The sequence below is a fragment of the Chlorocebus sabaeus genome, chromosome 20, assembly GCF_047675955.1.
Source record: "Chlorocebus sabaeus isolate Y175 chromosome 20, mChlSab1.0.hap1, whole genome shotgun sequence".
In the NCBI taxonomy this organism is placed as follows: Eukaryota; Metazoa; Chordata; class Mammalia; order Primates; family Cercopithecidae; genus Chlorocebus; species Chlorocebus sabaeus.
This window is the reverse complement of record NC_132923.1, coordinates 109,631,831-109,655,878: the sequence shown is the minus strand read 5'-3', so window position 1 is coordinate 109,655,878 and position 24,048 is coordinate 109,631,831. Positions and strand designations below refer to the sequence as shown.

At 43.7% G+C, this 24,048-nt stretch overlaps 1 protein-coding gene across 2 annotated transcripts in view; it reads right to left on the bottom strand.

Annotated features, from left to right (window-relative positions):
* The window catches only part of WASF2 (WASP family member 2), a 90,330-nt gene that overhangs the window by 36,883 nt on the left and 29,399 nt on the right, over window positions 1-24,048 (bottom strand). Inside the window, exon 2 of one of the 2 annotated variants that reach the window (XM_073007635.1) lies at window positions 10,522-10,614. The exons of the other annotated variant lie outside the window; for it this stretch is intronic. The gene's annotated coding sequence lies outside the window, so the exon portion shown is untranslated. The remainder of the gene's footprint in view (window positions 1-10,521; window positions 10,615-24,048) is intronic. 2 annotated transcript variants of the gene reach the window in all.

Here is a 24,048-nt window from a genome sequence, read left to right as displayed (position 1 = left end):
GTGATCGCACTCCAGCCTGGTAACAGAGTGAGACCCTGTCTCAAAAAAAAAAAAAAAAAAAAAGCAATGTTAAAATGTGAGGAAAAAATGTATACCTCAAGTCAATGAAATGTAAACATATTATTTTAGCGATAAGGTCTCATCATGTTACCTAGGCTGAAATTTAGTGGCTATTCACAGGCACAATCATAGTGCAATGAAGCCATGAACTCCTGAGCTCAAGCAATCCTCCGGCTTCAGAAGGTGGACAAGGTGGTCTGTAAAAAATCTCTCTAACACTAAAATGCATTCTATAACTCAGACTTACAAGAGAATACAGTTATGTACCACATAACAACATTTCAGTCAATGATGGACCATGACGGACCACCTATATGACAGTGGTCCCATAAGATCATAACACTTTTTTTTTTTTTTTTGAGATGGGGTTTCACTCGTCACCCAGGCGGGAGTGCAGTGGCACAATCTCAGCTCACTGCAGTCTCCCCTTCCTGGGCTCCAGCTATCCTCCCACCTCAGCCTCCCGAGTAGCTGGGACCACAGGCACGTGCCACCACGCTCAGCTAATTTTTTTGTATTTGTGGTAGAAATGGGGTTTCACCATGTTGCCCAGGGTGGTCTCGAATTCCTGAGCTCAAGTGATCTGCTCACCTCAGCCTCTCAAAGTGCTGGGATTACAGGAGTGAGCCACCGCACCCAGCCCCTTTTCTAGGTTTAGGTATGTTTGGATATACAAATACATACTGGCTGGGAGTGGTGGCTCATGACTGTAATCCCAGTACTTTGGGAGGCTGAGGTGGAGGGATCACTTGAGCCCAGGATGTTGAGACCAGCCTGGGCAAAATGACAAGGACCTGTCTCTATAAAAAATGAAAAACACAGCCGGCACGGTGGCTCACACCTGTAATCCCAGCACTTTGGGAGGCCGAGGCAGGCGGATCACTTGAGGTCAGGAGTTCGAGACCAGCTTGGCCAACAGGGTGAAACTCTGTCTCTACTAAAAATACAAAAATTAGCTGGGCGTGGTAGCACACGCCTGTAGTCCCAGCTACTCGGGAGGCTGAGGCATGAGAATCGCTTGAACCCAGGAGGCAAAGGTTGCAGTGAGCCAAGATTGTGCCACTGCACTCTAGCCCGGCAACAGAGCGAGACTCCGTCTCAAAAAAAAAAAAAAAGGAAAAAAAGAAAAGAAAAACTCAGCTGAGTGCAGTGGTGTGCACTTGTAGTCCCAGCTACTAAGGAGACTGAGGCAAGAGGATTCCTTAAGCCCAGGAGTTTGAGGCTGTGGTGAGCCATGACTGATTGCTCCACTGCACTCCAGCCTAGGCAAAAAAATGAGACTTCATCTCTTAAAAAAAATAGTAAATAAAATAAATAATCAATATAACCAGCCTGGGCAACATAGAAAGACCCTATCTTTACAAAGAAATTTTAAAATTTGTTGGATCCCATAAACATATACAACTACTATGTACCTACAAAGTTAAAAACTAAAAATAAAGGCCAGCGCAGTGACTCAAACCTGTAATCCCAGGATTTTGGGAGGCCGAGGTGGGCGGATCACAAGGTCAGGAGTTCAAGACCAGCCTGGCCAATATGGCGAGACCTCGTCTCTACTAAAAATACAAAGCCGGGCGTGGTGGCATGCACCTGTAGTCCCAGCTACTCGGGAGGCTGAGGCAAAAGAATCGCTTGAACCTAGGAGGTGGAGGCTGCAGTGAACCGAGATTATGCCACTGCACTTCAGCCTGGAAGACAGAGCGAGACTCCATCACAAAAAAACAAAACAAAACAAAACAAAAAATAATAATAATGAAAATAGGCTGGGCATCGTGGCTCATGCCTGTAATCCCAGCACTCTGGGAGGCTGAGATGGGCAGATTGCTTGAGCCCAGGAGTTTGAGACCAGCCTGGGTAAACCTCATCTCTATGAAAAACATAAAAAATTAGCCAAAGGGCCGGGCCTGGTGGCTCACACCTGCAATCCCAGCACTGTTGGGGGTCGAGGTGGGCAGATCACGAAGTCAGGAGTTCGCGACCAGCCTGACCAACATGGTGAAACCCCATCTCTACTAAAATACAAAAACTAGCTGGGTGTGGTGGCAGATGCCTGTAATCCCAGCTACTTGGGAGGTGAGGCAGGAGAATCGCTTGAACCTGGGAGCAGGAGGCTGCAGTGAGCCAAGATCACGCCACTACACTCCAGCCTGGGCAACAACAGCAAAACTCTACCTCAAAAAAAAAAAAAAAAAAAAAAAAGGCCGGGCGCGGTGGCTCAAGCCTGTAATCCCAGCACTTTGGGAGGCCGAGACGGGTGGATCACGAGGTCAGGAGATCGAGACCATCCTGGCTAACCCGGTGAAACCCCGTCTCTACTAAAAAATACAAAAAATCTAGCTGGGCGAGGTGGCGGGCGCCTGTAGTCCCAGCTACTCGGGAGGCTGAGGCAGGAGAATGGCGTGAACCCGGGAGGCGGAGCTTGCAGTGAGCTGAGATCCGGCCACTGCACTCCAGCCTGGGCGACAGAGCGAAACTCCGCCTCAAAAAAAAAAAAAAAAAAAAAAAAAAAAAAATTAATATAGCTTGGTAAATCCAGAAGAATATTCAGACAAAGAGAGCAAGGATTTCTTGAGCCACTAGCTATATAACCTTAGGGTAGTTAATCTCTCGGAGCCTCATCCGTAAAATGGGGAAAATACAAACTACCTTATACTATAGTTTTATTTATTTATTTATTTATTTATTTATTTATTTATTTAGAGACGGAGTTTCACTCTTTCGCCCAGGTTGGAGTGCAGTGGGGGTGATCTCGGCTCACTGCAACCTCCACCTTCTGGGTTCAAGAAATTCTCCTGCCTCAGCCTCATGAGTAGCTGGGATTACAGGCACCCACCACCATGCCTAGCTAATTTTTGTATTTTTAGTAGAGACAGGGTTTCACCATGTTGGCCAGGCTGGTCTCAAACTCCTGACCTTGTGATCTGCCCACCTTGGCCTCCCAAAGTGCTGGGATTACAGGAGTGAGCCACCACGCCTGGCCTTAGTTATTTTTACTTTTTTGAGTCAGGGTCTGGCTCGGTCACCCATGCTGGAGTGCAGTGGTGTGAATGTGGCTCATGCAGCCTCAGTCTCCTGGGCTCAAGTAATCCTCGCACCTCAGCCTCCAGAGTAGCTGGGGCTAGAAGCGTGCAGCACCATGCCCAGCTAATGTTTAGTTTTTGTAGGAACAGGGTCTTACTATGTTGCCCTGGTTAGTCTCAAACTCCTGAACTCAAGTGATCCTCCCACTTCAGTCTCCCAAACTGCTAGGATTACAGGCATAAACCATCACGGCCAACTTAGGATAGTTCTAAGGATAAGATGGGATAACATATGTAAGCATTTCAGCGGGGTACCCAGCACCCAGTAAGTATTCAGTAACTGATAGTTCTCATTATTACTACCTCGAAGGAATGATGAGTTTATATGGACGTACCTCCTCGTAATGAAATAATCTGAAGAGAACAGGTCAAATTAAACAACAATGAGCATTACACAAAGGTGTTCCTAAATAGTCCTCTTTTACTTGGTTTCAGTGGAGGCCAAGAAGTAGGTGGGCCTCTTACCTTCTGAGACAGGCTCTTCAGGAATATGGAGACAAATACTGAAAAAGATGGATGGCTTCTGCTTACATTATACCTATTTTAAGGATTACAATGAAGGGTATCAGTCTTCCAAATCACAGTCAAGAGTCAATCCAGTATTTTCACTTTATGTACTTTGAAGGCAAAACATTCTTCAAGAGACTATTATCTGGATTGTGGTATTTCTTTATAAAAACACACAAAAAACCTTTCATCTTAAAAGCCTGAGGTGAGTGTCACCACTTCTAAGAAGCCTTCCTTGACTCTTCTAGTCTAAAGTCATTTTCCTCTCTCCAAGTGTCAATGAGGTATGCTGAACCTCTTTTATAGCAGTCACTACAGTCTATTTTATAGCAAAGATTTTTGGTGTATACAACTCTTCGAGTACAAAGTATCTTCAAACCTAACATAAAGCAGTAGTAGCAACAGCAACTATCTGGTGACAAAGTAGAATTCTTTTTTTTTTTTTTTTTTTGAGACGGAGTCTTGCTCTGTCGCCCAGACTGGAGTGCAGTGGCCAGATCTCGGCTCACTGCAAGCTCCGCCTCCCGGGTTCACGCCATTCTCCTGCCTCAGCCTCCCGAGTAGCTGGGACTACAGGCACCCGCCACCTCGCCTGGCTAGTTTTTTGTAATATTTAGTAGAGACGGGGTTTCACCGTGTTAGCCAGGATGGTCTCGATCTCCTGACCTCGTGATCCACCCGTCTCCGCCTCCCAAAGTGCTGGGATTACAGGCTTGAGCCACCGCGCCCGGCCAGAATTCTTAAAATTTCTTTTCATCCTATAGTGTCTGCTCAATAAATACCTGTTAAATTCCTAAAATGTACCAGATATTTATTCACATTTTCTTGAATATTTCTAATCCTCCAAACAATTTTCCAAGGTAAGTAGTAGTATTTTGATTTTACAGATTAGAAAACTAAAACCCAGAGTGATTCGTAACTTTATGAAAGTTACACAGACAGCTTTCAAACCCACATCCAACTGTGTCCCAACTTCATGTTCTTTCCATGACACCACACTGACTCTACACAAAACACCCAAACTAAGAAGTTAGACAAATATGCCTAGACTTCTCATCTTTATACACAAGTGCCATCAAATTCCAGACTACTTTATTTCCCATGGAAAAAAGACTGCATGATAACACAAGAAACCCTTCCTATTTACCCTAAAACTGAAATGGTTTTAATGAGTAAAACATACTGCATTCTCCCTCTCTGCACCCAGTTTTAGCCAGATGCGCAGGGGCTTCACATCTTTCCTTTAAACAACATAAACACAGGCTTATTTAAAATCCCAGCCTCAGATAACATGTGCAGATGCTACTGCTTTTCAAACTCCTGTTTTCAAACAGCTAGGCATTAGGGGTTCCAACACTTCTGACAGGTTACTTTTATCTGCAGGGTCTCTGAGAATCACTTTAAGTTTCATTCTCTGTTTAGCTCATCAAATCTTCTCATCAGGGACTTTTTTTTTTTAAAGCACCTAATCTTTCATCTTCTTTTACAATGAACTAAAATACTCCTACGGGTAATTCTTAACCTGTATATGTGTATTTTAATATAATATTCTTCTGACTCTTTTTCTAAAAAGCACAGTTGTTTTTCCTATTTAGCCCAAACTAAGATAATTACATCAGAAGTGAGTTATCTCCCATCTATTTCTGCATATAGGGAATACTGAAAAGATGAGTCTTTTTTTAATTATTAAATGTAAATAGCTCATTAAATATAATCCAATTACTTTAATTGTAAAAAGGAAGTAATTACAATATGTACATGTATTCCTGCCTAGATTTAATATCTTAAATTAATCTTTTCAGCATTAGTATTTTAAATTAACCTTTGACATTAGAAAAATGCAAGAAACTGATATTTCTTTCAAAATATATATAAAGCTGTTCTTTATGGATCTTTGTTGTGATTTCACCTACAAACAATTTTACAGGAACCGCAAAGAGGGTCAATTAAATAGCACCTGCCCAAACTGAACTGCTATTTCTTGTCTGCTATAAATCATGTTAAAGGGTCTGTTTTAAATTCTAATGCTTTAGTGGGACAAGAAGCCTAGAGATGAATTCTATCGCATTCCAATAATCACAAAAGCTTCACTTGTAAAGACAACTTCAAGACAAAATTTGTTAGAAGAAACGCCTATAATCCCAACCAGCGTTTTGGGAGGCTAAGGCAGGTGGATCACTTGAGCCCAAGAGTTGGAGGCCAGCCTGGGTAACATGGCAAAACCCCATCTCCACAAAAAACACAAAAATTAGCCAGGTGTGGTGGCGTACACCGGTAGTCCCAGCTACTCAAGAGACTGAGGTAGGTGGATTGCTTGAGCCGGGGAGGTGGAGATTGCAGTGTGCCAAGATTGTGCCACCACACTCCAGCCTGGGTGACAGGGTGAGAGCCTGTCTCAAAAAAAAGAAAAAAAGAAGAGGAATGTCTTTGGTACAGGAGCCGAAACTTTCCATTACCTAATTGTTATTCTGTTACTATCAATCATAGCTCCCTGGGACCACCCTCAAGTATTCTTCTTGCTCTCTGGTCTCCAGCCCCTGGAGTGTGCTGTTAAAACATTTTCCCTCAGCGGACTTCTGGTTCTTCCATTTTTACTTTCTTAGTGACCAATGGTAAATAAATTGCATAGCTAAATCTCTACAAACTGCCTTGAAAATGGGCTTTGACACCGTCTATACACCGAAGAATGTCTTCTAGAATGCAGGGAAGAAGTTTATATAAATGAAAAATTAAGAAGATGGAGCTTTCCTACCAAAATCTACTAATGAGTATTATTTTAAGATATGAATATGTATTTAGAAAAATAAAATTATATTTACATTAACACAGAACTTTTTCCAAAATTCAGAAAAGGCAAGAGCGGTATGAATAGATAAGCTGTGAAGGTAGCAATGGGCCATGTTTGTACAGCAGTTTCCCTCCAAATTAGAAGAGTTCTATTTAAAGTACTAAGACGTATCATGTGTTTTCAGCAACTCCCAAGGATTTCAATGAAATAGATTTTTCCCATTCAGATCTTGTATTAATGAGCCAAAGGTGTATCTCTGCCTCACTGATACCATTTGGCAAAACAAATTAATGAAAGGCATGAGACTGGCTGTGATTAATTCCTTTGGTTGTTCAGATTATATCTATGTTGCAGCAGCTCCTGACTACGTAAGGCACTGGTTTCTGCAGTCATCCAGCCTAACGACGGAAAGTTATTTTATGATCCAAAAAGACAGTGACATAGGTTACTGTAGGTTCCCTCATCTCAAACACTAATGGATTCCAAACAGTTACCGAAGTTTAGCTGAAGGAATGGAGCCTGATACCTGATGATGATCACAGTGCTCCAGAAGGACAGCACCATTAAAAGAAAATAAGAAGTAATTCCACAGGTAAAAGGTATACCAGCAGCTAAAACTAAGTCCCTTGCAAAATTTAAACGATTCAAGTTTGATCTTGGTAACACTGGTATTTTGTACAAAATATATCTTATTAGGCCAGCCCTTGAAATTTAAAGAAGTGTCTTTAAATGCCTGCTGACCTAAAATTGCCATGTTCTATGCTTTAAAGGGATTGATTTTCTAAAGAAGGACAATATGATGCCAGATTCTGTTCAATGAAGATCAGAATACTATTTGGTGAACCTATTCTGCATCTGTGGAAGTAAAAGAGTAAGACTGGCTCACACACCCCGAGGGAGGATGGTATTTATATGGGCTCTCCCCCTGACCTCTTGGCAGCAAATGTAAGAAAGTCCTTTTCTGAGCGTTAGGGGCGGGCCCAGGACTTTGAACTACCCATTCAAACAGGGTTACAATTCCCCTCCTCCATAATTAAGTTCCTTTCCCATTCTCCATGCATGCATGAATTGCAGTGACATTGACATGGGGGCTTGACATTAGTCTTTGAAGGTCATTTAAATCCTCCTCTTTCCAAACTGCCTTAAAAGCAATGTATCATCCATTCCACAATGCCTGAGTGTAGGGTTTGACTAGATTGTACTCAAAGCAGAATCACCTGAAGAATAAAAAGAGAGTTCCAAATTTGGGCATCATAAAAATAACAAATCAAATAAATGAAAAGTGATAAAACTCATTTACTCAAAAGACAATAGTAAGAGAAACACTAACACCGAACATTGGATGAATGGAAACACTTCTACTGACAATCCTGTTTATCTAGGAAAGCAGAAAAGGTCATCCACTGGCCAGGCACAATAGCTCACAGCTGTAATCCCAGCACTTTGGGAGGCCGAGGTGAGTAGATCTCGAAGTCAGGAGTTCAAGACCAGCCTGGCCAACATGGTGAAATCCCATCTCTACTATAATTAGTCAGGTGCGGTGGTGCATGCCCATAGTCCCAGCTACTCAGAAGGCTGAGGCAGGAGAATCGCTTGAACCTAAGAAGCAGAGGTAGCAGTGAGCCAAGATCACACCACTGTGTTCCCGCTTGGGTGACAAGAGAGAGACCTCATCTCAAAAAAAAAAAAAAAAAACCACAGGCATCCACAATATAGCCCTTTATATGGCTCCGGTTTCATCTCCTGTCACATTCTCACACACATATATACCTTTCTTTGCAGTCCTACAGACCTTCCCATCGCTCCCCACTGTACCATGTTCTCTCTTACCTCCATACCTTTGCTCAAGTTTGACCACCCACCACAATCCCCACCAGCCTATAAGGTATTCCAAGTCTGAGCTCAAGCAAAACACCTCTTGATGGGCCCCAAAGGAAGTTGGTGTCCCCTCTTCCACATGCCATAATGGTTCTCTAAATGTCCATAACACGTTGTCCATATCTGTACTGTCACACAGGATTAAAATGAGTGGTTTTTTTACTTGCTCTCTCACTAGACTGTGAGTTCTCTGAGGCTGCTGCTATGAGTCATCTCTTAGTGCCTACCACCACGCTAGGTACCAAGAGAATGGTCAATAAATGTTTATCAAGGCCAGGTGCAGTGGCACACGCCAATAATCCCAGCACTTTGGGAGGCCAAGGAGGGCCGATCACTTGAGGTCAGGAGTTCGAGACCAGCCTGGCCAACATGGTGAAACCCCGTCTCTACTAAAAATACAAAAATTAGCTGGGCATGGTGGCACGTGCCAGTAGTTCCAACTATTTGGGCGGTTGAAGCAGAAGAATCGCTTGAACCCAGGAGGCAGAGGTTGCAGTGAGCTGAGATGGGGCCACTGCACTCCAGCCTGGGCAACAGAGCGAGACTCCATCTCAAAAAAAAAAAAGAAAGTTTATCAAATGAATGAAGCCATAGTTGGTTCTCGTGCTTTGGCTCTCACAAAGATAAGGATAAAGAGGGTGTCTGGACCTCCAGTCTTATAACACTGCTTCCTGAGAGAAGATAACCCAAGTTCAACCTTTGTTTTAAAAATAGATTCCTGGTATCCCACCAGGTCACGAGACAGGATCTACATTTACCCCTCAAACTCAAGGGTTCAATCTGGGACACAGCAGAGAAAGAAGTGAAAAACTACTGGCTGGGTATGGTGGCTCACGCCTGTAATCCCAGCACTTTGGGAGGCTGAGGCGGGCAGATCGCCTGAGGTAGGGAGTTTGAGACCAGCCTGGCCAGCATGGTGAAACCCCGTCTCTACTAAAAATACAAAAATTAGCCAGGCATGGTGGCAGGTGCCTGTAATCCCAGCTACTCGGGATGCTGAGGCAGGAGAATCGCTTGAACCCGGGAGGTAGACGTTGTGGTGAGTGGAGATCACACCATTGCACTCCAGCTTGGGCAACAGAGCAAGACTCCGTCTCAAAAAAAAAAAAAAAAAAAAATCAGAGACCAAGACTACCCTGACCAACATGAGCTGTCTGCCATAATCATCTCATTCTTGTACCTCAAAGCTCTTACTCCCTAATGTAAAGAGAGAAAAATGATAGTTATCAGCCAAGGGAGAGAAATTTCCAAAAAGGCTAAGGAATGTCAGAATAAGTCATGAAAATTAACACACATCCAAAGAAATACAGGGTGTTTTAAACTTCCCAGGTACTTGGCCTAAAATGTTAATAAGACCCTGAATCTCCCAAACCAGCTTCTTGTTTTCTTCTCCTCAATACTTTTCTCCCACCCATCTACCCACCAAGCTGTCTGCCTTTCTTTTATCCCCCTCCCCACCTTTTTTTTTTTTTTTTTGAGATGGAGTCTCACTCTGTTGCCCAGGCTGGAGTGCAGTGGCTAGATCTCAGCTCACTGCAAGCTCCGCCTCCCGGGTTTACGCCATTCTCCTGCCTCAGCCTCCCGAGTAACTGGGACTACAGGCGCTCGCCACCTTGCCCGGCTAGCTTTTTGCATTTTTTTTTTTTGTAGTAGAGACGAGGTTTCACTGTGTTAGCCAGGATGGTCTCGATCTCCTGACCTCGTGATCCGCCTGTCTCGGCCTCCCAAAGTGCTGGGATTACAGGCTTGAGCCACCGCGCCCGGCCCCCCATCCTTTTTTTTGAGACACAGTTTCACTCTTGTTGCCCAGGCAAAGGCGTGATCTCAGCTCACGGCAACCTCCCCCTCCCGGGTTCAAGCGATTCTTCTGCCTCAGCCTCCTGAGTAGCTGAGATTACAGGCACGCGCCACCATGCCTGGCTAATTTTGTATTTTTAGTAGAGATGGGGTTTCTCCATGTTGCCCAGGCTGGTCTCGAACTCCTGACCTCAGGTGATCTGCCCGCCTTGGCCTCCCAAAGTGCTGGGATTATAGGTGTGAGCCATCGCACCCAGCCTCCCCCTCCCTTCTTTTCTGTTCCCTTCCCTTCTCCTCCCTTCCCTTCCTTCTTCATTTCTTTCCTCAATAAATATGAGTAGACCTGATGAAAATCTGGCACACAAATGACAACTATAAAATATATATGGAGCCAAACATGGTGGCTCATACCTGTAATGTCAACACTTTGGGAGGCCAAGGCAGGAGGATCACTTGAGCTCAGGAATTTGAGGCCAGCCTAAGCAACATAGTGAGATCCCATCTCTTAAAAAGAAAAAAAGAAAAAAAAAGCATGCATATATATTGTCTTTGTATAAAGTAATACACAATTATTTGTTCATTCAATGAAACTTATATACCAGGCACTGTGACATACACTTAGGATATTAATTTAATACTACTTCTGCTCTCAGAGAGTGTGCAAGCTCCTGGAGATATAAATAAAGGGGACAATAATACTCTGGTAAGTGTGACTACAAATATTAAGTTCAAGGTATAATGGAAATATCCAGCTCAAGTTGGGGCAAAGAGGGGGGGTCAGTTAAGAAAAGGTAAAAGACAAATAAGCCTAGTTAAGAACTTCCAGGTGGAGGGAGTAGCATATGCAGAGGCAAAAACCGTGTTCCAGGAACAGCAAATGGCTTATGTGGCTGAAGTGCAGGAAGTCATGAGTGATGAGGCTAATAAGGCACACAGAAGCAGAGGCACAGAGAGCCTTGTATGCCGGGCTACAGCACTTATAGAGTGTGCTGAAAGCTATAGGGAGCTATTTAAGATTGAGGCCAGAGAGTGACATGATCAGATTTGCATTTAGAAAGTACTCTCTGGCAGCAGTATGGAGAATGTACTACATGAGGGAGTGAAAGACTGAGGTAGAAGTCCAAGTAGAAGTGAAACCCTGTCTCTACTAAAAATACAAAAAAAAAATTAGCCGGGCGCGGTGGCGGGTGCCTGTAGTCCCAGCTACTCAGGAGGCTGAGGCAGGAGAATGGCCTGAACCGGGGAGGCAGAGCTTGCAGTGAGCCGAGGTCGAGATCGCGCCACTGCACTCCAGCCTGGGCTATACAGCGAGACTCTGTCTCAAAAAAAAAAAAAAAAAAAAAGTCCAAGTAGAAGCACTTCTAATTGGCAGAATCTACAGAACGTGAGAGTTGCAAAACAGGATGATAGAAAGTGTGCAATACTGGGTTTGAAAGACCAGGTACACTTTCTTCCTTGAACAATTAAATTACAGTAGTCACCCCTTATCATCAGAGCATAGTTCCAATACCCTCAGATGATGCCTAAAACCACAGATAGTACTGAACTCTGTATTTTTTTCCTATACATACATACTTATGATAAAGCTTAATTTATAAATCAGGCACAATAAGAGATTAAGAACAGTAACAGAACAATTATAGTAACATATTGTAGTAAAAGTTAAGTGAATGTGGTCTCTCAAAACATCTTACTGCACTGTATTCACCTGCTTTTGAACCAGAGTGGAACACAGGTAATTGAAACTGGATGAGGGGGGACCATTGTATTTAATCTCTGAGCCTCAGTTTTTACTTTCTGAAAAATGTGTTTATTTGCAAAAGAAGAACTAGGGAGAACACTAGGCTAGATCAAGTGTCACCAATCTTTTCTTTTTCTTTTTTTTTGAGATGGAGTCTCGCTGTCGCCCAGGCTGGAGCGCGGTGGTGTGATCTCGGCTTACTGCAAGCTCCGCCTCCCGGGTTCACGCCATTCTCCTGCCTCAGCCTCCCAGTAGCTGGGACTACAGACGCCCACCACCATGCCTGGCTAATATTTTGTATTTTTAGTAGAGACGGGGTTTCACTGTATTAGCCAGGATGGTCTCGATCTCCTGACCTCGTGATCTGCCCGCTTCAGCCTCCCAAAGTGCTGGGATTACAAGCGTGAGCCACCGCACCTGGCCCACCAATCTTTTCTTAATGCTTTAACATTATTTAGAGATATAGTTTTTTTAAAAAATAGGCTGGATGCAGGCCGGGCGCAGTGGAGGCCAAGGCGGGTGGATCACGAGTTCAAGAGATGGAGACCATCCTGGCCAACATGGTGAAACCCCGTCTCTACTAAAAATACAAAAATTAGCTGGGCGTGGTGGCACGTGCCTATAGTCCTAGCTACTAGGGAAGCTGAGGCAAGAGAATCGCTTGAACCAGGGAGGTAGAGGTTGCAGTGAGCCAAGATCGTGCCACTGCACTCCAACCTGGTGACAGAGTGAGACTGTCAATAAATAAATAAATAAATAAATAGGCTGGACGCAGTGGCTCATGCCTGTAATCCCAGCACTTTGGGAGGCCGAGGTGGGTAGATCACCTGAGGTCAGGAGTTTGAGACCAGCCTGGCCAACATGGTGAAACCTCATCTCTACTAAAAATACAAAAAATTACTCAGGCATGGTATCACACAACTGTAGTCTCAGCTACTTGGCAGGCTGAGGCAGAACTGCTTGAACCCAGGAGGCAGTTTGCAGTGAGCTGAGATCACACCACTGCACTCCAGCCTGAGTGACAGAGTGGGATTCCATCTCAAAAAATTAAAATAAAAATAAAAATTAAAAAAATTAAAAATATATGAAAGAGGCCGGGCGCGGGGGCTCAAGCCTGTAATTCCAGCACTTTGGGAGGCTGAGACGGGTGGATCACGAGGTCAGGAGATCGAGACCATCCTGGCTAACATGGTGAAACCCCATCTCTACTAAAAAAAATACAAAAACATTAGCCAGGCGAGGTGGCGGGTGCCTGTAGTCCCAGCTACTCGGGAGGCTGAGGCAGGAGAATGGCGGGAACCCGGGAGGCAGAGCTTGCAGTGAGCCAAGATCTCGCCACTGCACTCCAGCCCAGGCGACAGAGCGAGACTCCGTCTCAAAAAAAAAAAAAAAATACATATATATATATATATATATATATATATATATATATATATATATATGAAAGAATCATGATATAACAAATGCCAGTTTATCTATCACCCAGTTTAAGAAGAATATTGCTGGGAGCAGTGGCTCACACCTGTAATCCCAGCACTTTGGGAGGCTGAGGTAGATGGATCACCTGAGGTCAGGAGTTCGAGACCAGCCTGGCCAAAATGGCGAAACCCCATCTTCGCTAAAATTATAAAAATTAGCCAGGTGTGGTGGTGGGTGCCTGTAATCCCAGCTACTCAGGAGGCTGAGGCAAGAGAATTGCTTGAACCCAGGAGGCAGAGGTTGCAGTGAGTGGAGATTGCGCCACTGCACTCCAGCCTGGGTGACAGAGTGAGACTCTGTCTCAAAAAAAAAAAAAAAAAAAAAGGGCCAGGCGCGGTGGCTCATGCCTGTAATCCCAGCACTTTGGGAGGCCAAGGTAGGAGGATCACCTGAGGTCAGGAGTTCGAGACCAGCCTGGCCAACATGGCGAAACCCCGTCTCTACTAAAAATACAAAAACTAGCCGGGCATGGTGGCGCATGCCTGTAATCCCAGCTACTGGGGGGCTGAGGCAGGAGGATGCTTGAACCTGAGAGGTGGAGGATGCAGTGAGCCAGGATCATGCCACTGCACTCCAGCCTGGGCAACAGGCAAGGCTCCGTCTCGGAAAAAAAAAAAAAAAGAGAGAATATTACTATCAGCCTTAAAGCCCCCTGCATACTCTCCCAAAGCCACCACCTTTCCTTATCCTGAAATATCTTAAATGTGTGTGTTTACCATTTCCTTTTCTTTATAGTTTTATCACATTTCTATCTCTAAATGTTATATTGTTTAGTCTCACATTCTAGAACTTCATATGACTCTAAAATTTTCTTTTCTTTTCTTTCATTTTAAAGATACAGGCTCTCACTCTGTTGCCCAGACTGGAGTGCAGTGCATGATCACAGTTCTTTGTAACTTGTAACTCCTGGGCTCAGGCAATCCTCCTGCTTTGGCCTCCTGAGTAGCTGGGACCATAAGCATGTGCCACCACACCCAACTAATTTTCTTTTTTCTTTTTTTTGAGACTGTCGTCCTGTTGTTCAGGGTAGAGTGCAGTGGTATAATTACAGATCACTGCAGCCTCAAACTCCTGGGCTCAAGTGATCCTCCCAAGTAGCTGGAGTCATAGGCATGCACCACCAATGCCCAGATAATTTTTAAATTTTTTGTAGAGACAGGGTCTTCTTATATTGTCCAGGGTGGTCTTGAACTTCTGGGCTCAAGGAATCCTCCTGCTTTGGCCTCCCAAAATGCTGGGATTACAGGCATAAGCTACTGTGCCCAGTCACTTTTAAAATTTTTTTGTAGAGACAGTGTCTCACTATGTTGCCTAGGCTGGTCTTGATATGATTTTTTTATTTCTAATATTAACATATATACCCTTCTGCAACATTTTCTACTCTAAAATTTGTTCTTGAGATTAATTTATGTTGCTATAGCTGCAATTTACTCACTTTCACTGTTATATAGTATTCTATTATAGGAACATATCATGATTTACTTATCCAATCTCAAGTTGATCGACACTGGGATTTTTTCTCCCACTTGAATTTTTTGTTTGTTTGTTTTGCTATTGTCAATGGTGTTTATATGGATGTTTTTGTGCATGTCTCCTGGTCCACATATGTAAGAGTTCTTTAGGGTAGATACCCCGGAGTGGGATTTCTGGGTCACAGGACATATACATCTTTAATTATGAGACAATACCAAATTGTACTTCCAAAATGGTTGTGCTCATTTACACTTCTGCTTGCAGAGTTCTAGTTAGTTCACATCCTTCCCAATATTTTTTGTCAGACTTTAATTTTTACCAATCTGATGAACATAAAACCAATAAATCACTGCAGTTTTAATTTGCATTCCTCCAATTACTGATGAGGCTGAGCATCCCCAACCCTTTTCATAGGAAGGAGCTACTTTTTGTTTTTCCAAAACACTGAGATCAAGCTCTCTCTATGAAAGCCTGGAATGGCTAGAGTATGTGCCAGCAGCTACCTCCTAATAATTAACCAGATGAAGTCTGGTCTCTTTCAGCACTAAGGTAAAACTATATGACCAAACCTCTGGCATGTATCAACACATGACATAGCAGGAAACCTGAAAATTTTTATCTGAGAACATGATAAAACTCTGCCTCTACAAAAACTTACAAAAATTAGTCAGGCATAGTGGCTGACGCCTGTAGTCCCAGCTACTCAGGAGACTGAGGTGGGATGTGAGAAAGGCCGAGACTGAGAAAAATCAGACTAGGAATGATCAGAGAGAGTATGTGTTATTTAAGGCCCTTCACTATCTGACACGAACATACTTGTTTAGCCTCATTTCTGGCCACACCTTTCCAATGCTCTAGCCTCCAGTCACTCACTGCTTACCACAGAAGCCCTGCACTCCAATGTCTCTGTGATTTCACTCAAGGCATTTCCCACTTCCTGGGTTACTTACCTTTTTGTTTTTTTCCTGCTTCTTAAAATGTGATTAATGCTTCCCGGCCCAGTTCAAGTGTAATTGCTTCCATGAAACTATCCTGACCCCATTCCCCAGAAAAAATTAATCAAGCTTTCATCTATTCCAAGAGCACTCTATTATTACTTTATTATAGAATCCATCCCATATTACAGTTGGAACAGGAAGACTGTGAGCTCGTTGAGGGAAGGTACTATCTTTCAAATCTTGTCGTGCTAAGCAGCACTTCTGTCACACATCAAATCTTCATAAAATTCCTGATAAGTGGATAGAAAGATGAACAGAAATCTACTGGGAAACAAATCTCTAAACAATGGAAAAGTTAGGCCGGGCGCAGTGGCTCACGCCTGTAATCCCAGCACTTTGGGAGGCCGAGGCAGGGGGATAACGAGGTCAGTAGATTGAGACCATCCTGGCTAACTCGGTGAAACCCTGTCTGTACTAAAAATACAAAAAATTAGCCAGGCGTGGTGGTGGGCACCTGTAGTCCCAGCTACTCAGGAGGCTGAGGCAGGAGAATGGCGTGAACCCGGGAGGCGGAGCTTGCAGTGAGCTGGGATTGCACCGCTGCACTCCAGCCTGGGCTACAAAGCAAGACTCTGTCTCAAAAAAAAAAAAAAAAAAAAAAAAAAAAAAGGAAAGGTTCTTTCTGACTCTTGCAGACTATGAAGAAAAAAAATCAGAGAAAAAGCAAGGAAGGAGATAAGGAGCAGGAGCTAATGAAAAAGAAAATAGGACAATTGTGTCCTCTTAGTAGAGATCCATATCAGATAGGCCAGGAAGTAAAAATGTAAACCATAGTTCACCATTTTAATGTGGGGGACAACAACATGGAAAGTGAAATTTATAACTGATTTTAAAACTACGGCTGTATCTTGAAAGTGATCAAATTTAACTGGATAATTATTTGGATATTCCCTAGTGGTTAGGAATAAATAAATACATACATAATTTGGTCATGGTGCTTTCTTCTGGAAGAAGTTGTTTAAAGTAAAACTTCCATTTCTTTAACAGTTAAAGGTTTTCTCTTTTCTCTTTTTTTTTTTTTTTTTTTGGGAGACAGAGTCTCATTCTGTCACCCAGGCTGGAGTGCAGTGGCACGATCTCAGCTCCACTGCAACCTCCGCCTCCCAGGTTCAAGCGATTCTCCTGCCTCAGCCTCTGGAGTAGCTGAGAATACAGGCATCCACCGCCACTCCCGGCTAATTTTTTTGTGTTTTTAGTAGAGATGGTGTTTCGCCATGTTGGCCAGGATGGTCTCGAACCCCTGACCTCAGGTGATCCACCCATCTCGGCCTCCCAAAGCGCTGGGATTTACAGGTGTGAGCCACCACCCCCGGCCTGTATTTTTTTCTAGTAGAGATGGGGTGTTTCACCATGTTGGGTAGGCTGATCTTGAACTCCTGAACTCAAGTGATCCACCTGCCTCAGCCTCCCAAAGTGCTGGGATTATAGGCATGAGCCACCACGCCCAACCAGGTTTTCTATTTTTTCTCACATCATCTTGATAAGTTATCTTTTCCTAGGAGTTTGTCCATTTTTATGTAAGTCTTCAAATTAACTGGCACAGTATTTCTTAAATTGATAGTAGGGTCGGGCGCAGTGGCTCATGCCTATAATCCTAGTACTTTGGGAGGCTGAGGTAGGTGGATCCCTTAAGCTCAGGAGTTCAAGACCAGTCTGGACAACTCTGACTCTACAAAACCTTACAAAAATTAGTCGGGCATAGTGGCTGACGCCTGTAGTCCCAGCTACTCAGGAGACTGAGGTAGGAGGATCACTTGGGCCCACGAGGCGGATTAGTAAAAATTATTGTTATTAAGACAAAATGGATAGAAGAATGGAAGAATGGAATAATGGCAGAGTATAATCCAGACATAAAGATCTGGGATTGGGCCGGGCGCGGTGGCTCAAGCCTGTAATCCCAGCACTTTGGGAGGCTGAGACGGGCGGATCACGAGGTCAGGAGATTGAGACCATCTTGGCTAACACGGTGAAACCCCGTCTCTACTAAAAAAATACAAAAAACTAGCCGGGCGAGGTGGCGGGCGCCTGTAGTCCCAGCTACTCGGGAGGCTGAGGCAGGAGAATGGCGTAAACCCGGGAGGCGGAGCTTGCAGTGAGCTGAGATCCGGCCACTGCACTCCAGTCTGGGCGACAGAGCAAGACTCCGTCTCAAAAAAAAAAAAAAAGATCTGGGATTCAACAATATTGTCACTTTTTTTTTTTTTTTTAAGACACAGGGTCTTACTCTGTTGCCCGGGCTAGAGTGCTGTGGCTTAATCATAGCTCACTGCAGCCTCAAACTCCTGGGCTTAAGTGACCCTCTTGCCTCAGGCTCCTGAGTAGTTAGGACTATAGGTGTGAGCTACCTCTCCTGGCTAATTTTTAAAATTTTTTTGTAGAAATTAGGTCTCACTATGTTGCCCAGGCTGGTGTCGAATTCCTGGGCCTCAAGCAATCCTCCCACCTCTACCTCCCAAAGTGCTAGGATTACAGGCATAAGCCACCACACCCAGCCTAATATTTCAATATTTTAATGTATCTCTGTGTTCTCAGAATGTAGGTTTCTTTTGGACAGGAGATTGTGTCTTTTGCACACACTGTGTTGTCAAAAGTATTTGTTGGCCAGGCGCAGTGGCTCATTCCTGTAATCCCAGCACTTTGGGAGGCCAAGGCAGGCGGATTGCCTGAGCTCAGGAGTTCGCAACCAGCTTGGGCAACACGGTGAAACTCTGTCTCTACTAAAATACAAAAAAAAATTAGCCAGGTATGGTGGCCTGCGCCTGTAGTCCCAGCTACTCGGGAGGCTGAGGCAGGAGAATTGCTTAAACTCGGGAGGCGGAGGTTGCAGTGAGCCAAGATCACGTCACTGCACTCCAGCCTGGGTGACAGAGCGAGACTCAAAAAAAAAAAAAAAGGCCTTGTTGATTTCCTATATCAAATAAAAAACACAAAATTGGTAATTCAAGGCAAATAGGTATTTATTTTGTTACTGTAATAGCTCATTGTGATTATGCAAGGTTGATCCTAGTTAAAGATAACTAATACTTGTAGTTATCCTCAAAAATAAAGATTTTTAAAAATTAAGCAAAAATTAGGCCAGGCACGGTGGCTCACTGTAATCCCAGCGCTTTGGGAGGTCAAAGAGGGTGGATCACTTGAGGCCAGGAGTTCAAGACCAGCCTGATCAACATGGTGAAAAACCGTCTCTACTAAAAATACAAAAATTAGCTGGGCGTGGTGGTGCATGCCTGTAATCCCAGCTGCATGGGGTGCTGAGGCAGGAAAATTGCTTGAAACTGGGAGGTGGAGGTTGCAGTGAGCCGAGATCACTCCTCTGCACTCCAGCCTGGGTGACAGAGCGGGATTTTGCCTCAAAAAAAAAAAAAAAAAAAAAGGGCCGGGCCTGGGAGCTCACACCTACGCCTATAATCCCAGCACTTTGGGAGGCCGAGGCGGGTGGATCAGGAACTCAGGAGATCGAGACCATCCTGGCTAACTCGGTGAAACCCCGTCTCTACTAAAAATATAAAAAATTAGCCGGGCATGGTGGTGGGTACCTATAGTCCCTGTAGTCCCAGCTACTCGGAGGCTGAGGCAGGAGAATGGCGTGAACCCGGGAGGCAGAGCTTGCAGTGAGTTGAGATCACGCCACTACGAGCGAGACTCCGTTTCAAAAATAAAAATAAAAATTGTAAAAATTGGCGGCCTAGCGCAGAGGCTCATGCCTGTAATCCCAGCACTTTGGGAGGCTGAGGCGGGCGGATCACCTGAAGTCAGGAGTTTGAGACCAGCCTGGCCAACGTGGTAAAACCCTGTCTCTACTAAAAATACAAAAATTAGGCCGGGCGCAGTGGCTCACGCCTGTAATCCCAGCACTTTGGGAGGCCGAGGCGGGCGGATCACGAAATCAGGAGATCGAGACCATCCTGGCTAACATGGTGAAACCCCGTCTCTACTAAAAATATAAAAAATTAGCCGGGCGTGATGGCGGATGCCTGTAGTCCCAGCTACTCAGGAGGCTGAGGCAGGAGAATGGCATGAGCCCGGGAGGTGGAGCTTGCAGTAAGCCGAGATCGCGCCACCGCACTCCAGCCTGGGCGACAGTGAGACTCCATCTCAAAAAACAAACAAACAAAAATACAAAAATTAGCTGGGTGAGGTGGCGTGCGCCTGTAATCCCAGCTACTCAGGAGGCTGAGGCAGGGGAATCACTTCAACCCATGAAGCAGAGTTTGCAGTGAGCCGAGATCGCACTGTTGTACTCCACTGGGCAACACCAGTGAGACTCTGTCTCAAAAAAACAAAAAAAAAAGGTTTCAGAGGCCATTCTCATTTGTGAATTTTTTGGTTGTTGTTGAGACCTGGCCGCGTCTGTCATCCAGTCTGGAGTGCAGTGGTGTGATCATAGCTCACTGTAGCTTCAATCTCTTGTACTCAAGTAATCCTCCTGCCTCAGCCTCCCAAGTAACTAGGAATACAGGTATGTGCCACCATACCTGGCTAATTTTTAAAATTTTTAGTAGAGACAAGGTCTGGCTGTTACCCAGGATGGTCTCCAGCTCCTGAGTTCAAGTGATCCAGCCTCCTAAAGTGCTAGGATTTACAGGCATTGAGCCACCCTGCTGGGCCACATTCATAAAATTTGACATAAATAAAACATCTATCCTTTTAAATATAGGAATTTAAAGAAAACACTGAATTTAAAGAAAACAGCCACCAAGAATAGGAAATTTAAACAGTTTTGAACTATAAAATATACATTATTTTTTAAAAATAAAAATGTAATTAAGACTATTGTTACTATAAAAGTACATCTCATAATTTAAGGGGAAAGTCATTTTAGTGGTTTAAAAAAAACTTAGGTTCACATTTGTTTTATCCATTCTTCCCCCAAACTTTATACCATAGTAGTTAACTGGTAAGAAAGCTATCTGATATAAATTTCAGTGTCCTTGCCTGTCCCACCCCCTATCACCCTAGTGGATACATACTTGGTTAAATACATACTGTATAAGGAAGCAAAGAGGTAGTTTGATCTTTAAAAATCCAGAATAGATTCTATTAGAATAATTTTGAAAGTTTAGCCATTTGACTACAAATACTAACCCTCTATCAATGAAGGACAACCTCTAATTGGATGCAGTTCCAGAACAGTGTTACTGCAAATAAGTATGATACAACAGATCAATGAGACAACACATATGCTTTGAGTCTAGACTGGTATAATCCTTTTTAACAAACATTAACACAGCCTCTAGTACCATACAGTAAGGTTATTTCCAAATATCTATAGGAAGTTGATGACAGTAATATTTCTCTGCCAGCCTAGTAATGCAGATGCATTTACCAGCTCCTCTCCTTGTAGAAATCATGTTAATAAAGATATTTTGGGATTTATGGCTTTAAATGCCAATATTTTTTTTTTAATGGGACAAGTGTTATGGAAATTCCTGCTGGTATTTTTCAGACTTGGAGGAAATGAAGTTCGACAAAGAGTATTTCCTGAGTGGTATGGAGGGAAGTAAAAGAATTAGCAAAATCGAGAGAATATGAAAATGAACCAGGTAAAGGCCTGAGTTCTGATGGCAGAAGAAAAAATGCACCTGTATTATGTAAATAACAATCCATGATAAACAAGATTCAATTAAAATGAAGCAATTATCATGCCCTGTCACATTTGTGAAAACTAAACTCTGCCAAGAGGTATCATTTCAGGATGTCCATTCACCTTGCTTTACATCAATAATCCCAGAGTGATTATTAAAAGTATTTCCTCTCACTCTTAAAAGTGAACCAGTTTACATTATATGATCATCCTATCCTTGAAGAACCAGGAGGCAGAGCTGTTAACATAGCCCCATGTTCAGGGTTCAATCATAGTCCCATAGTCAAAATGCAGTACAGATACACCTCATTTATCTAACGCTGTGAATACAGCAAAATAGTCCTACGATTCAGAACATGAATTCTGAAACCAAATGACCTGGGTTCAAATCTCAGTCCTGCTACACATACTCTTCAGCTGTATAACCTTAGAAAAGCTTTTTACTTTTTATTTTGAAATAATTTCAAACTTGGAGAAAAGTTGCAAGAATATTACAAAGAATTCCCATATACCCTTCACTTAGGTTCACTAACTGCTAACATTTTGCCACATTTACTTTACCCATCTCTCTACACACATTCACATACACACACACACAATTAATTAATTAACTAATTAAGACCAGGTCTCACTCTGTTGCCCAGGCTGGAGTGCAGTGGTGCTATCATGGCTCACTATAGCCTTGACCTCCCAGGTTCAGGTGATCCACCCACCTCAGCCTTTCAAGTAGCTGGGACTACAGGTACACACCAATAGGCCTGGTTATTTTTTTGTATTTTTGGTAGAGACAGGGTTTCACCATGCTGCCCAGGCAGCCTCAAACTCCTGGGATCAAGTTATCCTCCCACCTTGGCCTCCCAAAGTGTGGAGATTACAGGTCTGAGCTACCACACCCAGCCACTCACTATTTTATGACTAGTTTTTTTTTTTTTTTGAGACAGTCTCGCCTGTCACCCAGGCTGGAGTGCAGTGGTGCAATCTCGACTCACTGCAACCTCCGTCTGCCAGGTTAAAGCAATTCTCCTGCCTCAGCCTCCCAAGTAGCTGGGACTAAAGGCACATGCCACCGTTCCTGGCCAATTTTTTTGTATTTTTAATAGAGAAGGGGTTTCTCCATGCTGGCCAGGCTGGTCTCAAACTCCTGACCTCATGATCTGCCCACCTCGGCCTCCCAAAGTGCTGGGATTACAGATGTGAGCCACCGTGCCTGGCCTTATTACTAATTTTTTAACCATTTGATAATAGGTTGTAGACATCATGTCCTTTCTCCAAATACTTCAATGGGTTATTTTCTAAAAACAAATTACAGTACAATTATCACATTAGGAAAATTAACAATAACACATTTTTTTTTTTTTTTCTGAGACGGAGACTCGCTCTGCCGCCCAGGCTGAAGGTGCAGTGGCGCGATCTTGGCTCAGTGCAAGCTCCACCTCCCAGGTTCACGCCACTCTCCTGCCTCAGCCTCCTGAGTAGCTGGGAATACAGGCGCCCACCACGACACCCGGCTAATTTTTTGTATTTTTTTTTAGCAGAGACGGGATTTCACCATGTTAGCCAGGATAGTCTCGATCTCCTGAGCTCGTGATCCACCCACCTCGGCCTCCCAAAGTGCTGGGATTACAGGCGTGAGACACCGCGCCTGGCCAACACACTATTATCATCTAACTTCGTGAAGTCCTTTTCTAAATTCTACCAGTTGTCTCACTAATACTCTTGAGGAAAAAAAAAAAGAGAGAGAGAGAGAGAGAGATGGGGTCTCTCCACGTTGCCCAGGTTGGTCTCAAATTCCTGGGCTCAAGTGATCCTACCATCTTGGCCTTCCAAAGAGCTGGTATGACAGGCATGAGCCACCATACCCTCCCATACTAATCCTCTTTGTAGAAAATTTTTTCCTCCACCCAGAATCCCAATAAAGAATCTTGGGTAGATTTCTTAACCTCTCTGTATATCAGTTTCCCCATCTGTAAAATGGAGATTAATAATAGCACCTACTTCATAAGATTATTGAGAAAAATGAAAGAGTAAATATAATAAAGAATTTAGAACATTTGCTGATATTTAGTGCAGGTGTTAGCTGCTTTTATTTTTATTATTTTATTATTATTATTTTTTAGATGGAGTCTCACTCTGTCGCAGGGGTGCGATCTAGACTCACTGCAACCTCCGCCTCCTGGGTTCAAGCATTTCCTGTGCCTCAGCCTCCGGAGTAGCTGGGATTACAGGTGCGTGCCACGATGCCCGGCTAATTTCAGTAGTTTTAGTAGTGACAGGGTTTCACCATGTTGGCCAGGCTGGTCTCAAACTCCTGACCTCAAGTGCTCTGCCTGATTTGGCCTCCCAAAGTGCTGGGATTACAGGCATAAGCCACCATGCCTGGCCATTAGCTGCTTTTAGAGAATGGCAGATTTCATATAAGGTAAAACTGTCAGATAATGGAAATAATTATTTAGACACTATGCTTTTTGAAGTTATTTTAAGGAAAATCTGTAAAATATATTGTACATATCAATTATTTTCTAAACAGAATGTATTATAGATATTTTAACTTTTTCTTTCTTTTTTTTTTTTTGAGATGGAGTCTCGCTCTGTGGCCCAGGCTGGAGTGCAGTCGCCGGATCTCAGCTCACTGCAAGCTCCGCCTCCCAGGTTTATGCCATTCT